The sequence below is a fragment of the Fukomys damarensis genome, unplaced genomic scaffold, assembly GCF_012274545.1.
Source record: "Fukomys damarensis isolate Sample0158 unplaced genomic scaffold, DMR_v1.0_HiC HiC_scaffold_9, whole genome shotgun sequence".
In the NCBI taxonomy this organism is placed as follows: domain Eukaryota; kingdom Metazoa; phylum Chordata; class Mammalia; order Rodentia; family Bathyergidae; genus Fukomys; species Fukomys damarensis.
This window is the reverse complement of record NW_022900921.1, coordinates 24,663,930-24,667,942: the sequence shown is the minus strand read 5'-3', so window position 1 is coordinate 24,667,942 and position 4,013 is coordinate 24,663,930. Positions and strand designations below refer to the sequence as shown.

At 48.5% G+C, this 4,013-nt stretch overlaps 1 pseudogene; it reads left to right on the top strand.

Annotated features, from left to right (window-relative positions):
• Positions 1 to 1,986: 1,986 nt before the first annotated feature.
• On the top strand, positions 1,987 to 3,680 carry LOC104860981 (annotated as a pseudogene).
• Positions 3,681 to 4,013: the final 333 nt, after the last annotated feature.

Sequence of the window (4,013 nt, the reverse complement as noted above, 5' to 3'; positions counted from 1 at the left end):
TCTGCATGAAGCTTGCACAGCAGTCATTACTGAAGTGATGACTGAGAACCAGTGAGGTAGAGGCTGTATCTGATACACCTGTATGGCACTCCTCTCTGTTTTCGACAGTCCATGTCCTTGCTCTTAGACCTGTCATGGTGTTTATTTGTAAGGGACTCTGGGGACAGATGGGTTAGGATAGTCAGAGAAGAGGAAGAGAGCAGACCACACAGTGGGGAACAACAGACAAACTGAGAAGGAGAAAACAGAACACTGTCAGTGAAGAAAAGTCCTGGACTTTTGAAAATTCTTTCACATTGGGGAGGTAACTTATAGGGTACCAGACAAAATGGGGTACATGGGGAGATGTTGATGTTATTGGGGGGCAATATTTTCCTTTACATTCTGAGATTTGAACTGAACCAAAGCTTCAGCTGTCACTCTGAGGAGCCTCAGAACAGCTCTACCAAGTGCTCAGTAAAGCATCAGCCCCTAGGCCACAAGGGGTCCCCTGCCCTGGCCCATCCTCTTGGAGCAGTTTGCAGAGAACACACCCTTGCCTGTGTCACCCTGTGCCTAACAGCCACACACCAACCTTGAGGTCAGTGACTTGGCCCATCACCTGACCTTCAGTTTTTTATCCTTTCCCTACCCCCAGACCTAGGGATTGAACCCAGGGGTCCTGTGCCACTTTGTATTTTTTAAACTTTTAGTCAGGGTCTCATTAGCTACTTGGATAGAACTCAAGCTTGTGATCCTACAGCCTCAGCCTCCCTAAGTGCTGTATCATACAGCAGTTTTTTTGCCCTTAAATAGGGATGAAAACTTCTCAAACTTGTGAACCAAAAGAGACTCCGTGAGTGTGGAAATACCACGCTGGTATCCAGCATATGAATAAAATCATCATAGTTTGAAGTGGAAATCAGGATTTAGCCAGAGCTGTCCCATCTAGTCCCAACTCCACAACCTCCACTCACTGCTATTATTTACTTTATATTTTTCTTTAAGTTTGCTTTAATGTACTCAGTGCTTTTACTCTAACCCTAAACAATAACAGGCATGAAATCGCAGTTCTTCCCCACCAGTTATATCTCCTAAAGAAACTAAGTGCGAAATTACTGAACGAGAAATGTTTTCTGTGCCACCCAGAGCAGGCTCCCCTCTGCTGACTGATGCCATCTTCACACAGGGAGCTCCAGCTTGGCTTTGGAACTGTGTGGCAATGTGCAGGCAGGTTGCTGTGGGTCAGCACATCCCCCTGCGATGACTTGCACTCCTGACCTTGAACCAGTCAGCAAGGCCTCTTCCCTGGCCAGGAGGAGCTGTCTGAGCAGCAGGGGGCTAGGCCAGCTGTTGGGCCATGTTTGTGGGCTGTCACAGCCAGCCTTTCCCTCAAGGGACTAAGGCTGGAGGAGAGTAACTATCTGCTAAGAACCAGCGTCCCCCAGCTTTCTGAAGCCTGCTAGACAACAGCCTGGGTGCCCTCTAAAGGTACAGCTAAGTGGGAGCCAGTGAAAAGCCAGTCTGTGCTACCAGGCTTCAGCTCTGGAGTCCATGTACACTTTACTCTCATCGGTGCCAACACTGACCCCTGCCTCCTGCCCCCCAACACATTCTCTAGGCTGTTTTGAAAGCACAAATCTCTCCCCTTGATGTCCTCATTCAAAATTCTATCATACCTCTAGCTCCTAGAGCCAAGGCTGCCATCCGGGCTTGTTTGGGCCACATAGGGTTAACAGTTTAACAAAGGAAACAATGCATATGACATCAGGACTATTTCTGTAACAGCTGGAAAGATTCTACCAGAGCTCAGAAAATTGCCTCTAGGGGCAGTCAGTGCCTGGGGGCAGGCGGGCTGCAGAACCATGGCTTGAGCCAAAGCCTGAGCTTTAAGCTTGATCCCAAGCAGAGGCAGCCATGGAGCATGGGCACCAATGCTACACAGTGAGGCAAGTCCGGGAGCCTGAGCCCTTGTGAAGCCGGAAATGACAAGTCTGAATGGTTGCCATGTCAACAAAACCACTGACTGCCAAAATCATCACACCCCAAAGTGCATGGCATGTACAGAGGTCTGTATCCCAAGACACCATCGCCATTCACTTCTCAGTATCCAGGGAGGAGAAGAAGGAAGAGGAGGAGGAGTTCAGGAAATACCTTGAGGAGGGGCTGGATGGCCAAAGCATTGTAACAGGGCTCAAAGCCAAGGAAGGCCTCTGTCTTGAACCCCAGGGTGGCCATGGCCCTGTGGGCCCTGCTGCCTCACCCATCATGGCAAATGGACTGTCTGTATCCCAGGCCCCTGCCATTTTGACCATCTCTGAGAACACTGTAAAGCTGCTGGAATCCCCTCTTCCAGTGCACTAAGCACATTGCCATTGGCTCTGTCTCCAGGGTCATCTTCATCAGGGCCCTTAGCTAGTTCTCCCAGTGTGTCATCCCTTTCAGAGCAGAAAACCAGTTCCTCTACCCCATTGTCCTCTTCTTCCAAGTCTCCTATCCTCTCCTCCAGTGCCTCATCCTCCACTCTCTTCAGCACTAAGTTCTTCATGAGCCTGGTGAAGTCCTTGTCAGTCAAGATGGAGCCAAAAGAATCCCCATACCCCCTGAGGCACAGGCACTTGATAAAGACATTAGTCAAGTCTGTCCACTGACACTTCCAGGCAGGAGTCGGATACTGTGTCCTATAAGTCACCTGACTCCAAACTGAATTTATACCCGTTCAAGCATTTCACACAACCATGAAATACAGATGGAGATTCCAACACTGCACCTTCTTCCCTACTGACTTCTCCCTCTGATACTCGCTCCTTTCTTAAAGTGCCTGAAATGGAGGCGAAAATTGAAGACACTAAATGATGCCTTTCAGAAGTCATATATGAACCTTTTCAGCTCCTTAGTAAAATTATAGGGGAAGAAAGTGTCAGCAATAGGCCCAAAGACTTATCTTCAAGTGCTTCAGAACTCTCCAGTCTGTCAAGCTTGAAAGGGCATTTGGAAAGCAATAACAACTCTAGCCTCAAGGAGGAGGAGTGTGACTCTGAGGGGGATGGCCCTAGCAGTGACCCCAGTGTCCCCAAGAGTGACCACCCAAAGTCCACCCAAGAGCCTGTGAAAGAGGTGGAAACAAAAGTTTCCCAGGCAAGCAGCCTAAAGGATTTAGGCATGAAGACAAGCTCACTTGTCCTAGAGAAATACTTTGTCTGTCTTAGTGAATGAAGAAGATGAAGAATCTTGTGAACTGTACACAGAGGACTTCGACCTGGAAACAGAGGTTGAGGGTAGAGTTGATAAGCCCCCAGATGTCCCTCTGAAGCCAGAGATGCTCATGGAAGATGGCATGATTCTTGACAGTGAAGAGGACTTGGCCTCACAGCACCCAGAATTACCCGTGAAGATGTTGGGCTCCTTTATAATGTGTGTACCTCATCCTCCTCCTCCCCCACTATGTGAGGGGACTCTGTCTGGGAGTTGGCCTTGACTTCATGACTGAAAAAAAAGAAAGAAAGAAAAGAAAATGGCCTCTAGTCCCTCATCTCCATAACCAGCATCCACAGTCAGAGGTGCTCAGAGAGACAGCTCTGAGCTGGGAAGACTGGCTCCTCTCTGGCCTTCCTGGTTGGGTTCTAGAATGCCTAGGGTACTGTGGACTCACACCACTGTTTGGAGGAGCTGCAGAGATACACATTGTCCATTATCCCTGAGCCTTTTCATCTGATCACTTTGCCATGAAACTCTGTGCTCCTCCTTGACATAAACTGTGCTAAACTTACAAGTTCAGATTTTGAAACTCTTGAAAAATTGGAATATCTAGCTAAGGAGGGTGCTCACGTTCCCACGTGATGAAAAGTATATGGGCTGAGTAGCAGCTTGACCCGAGGCAGCTGCATTCTAATTTTCCAGAGCTCCTCCTGCCATAGTCCCAAAGGCCCATGTGTTAAACTTAGTCTCCAGATTGGTGACTTTGAGAGGTGATGGAACCTTTATGAGGTGGGACCGAGTGAGAAATTTTCAAGGGGAAATCAGGACTCCAGCCT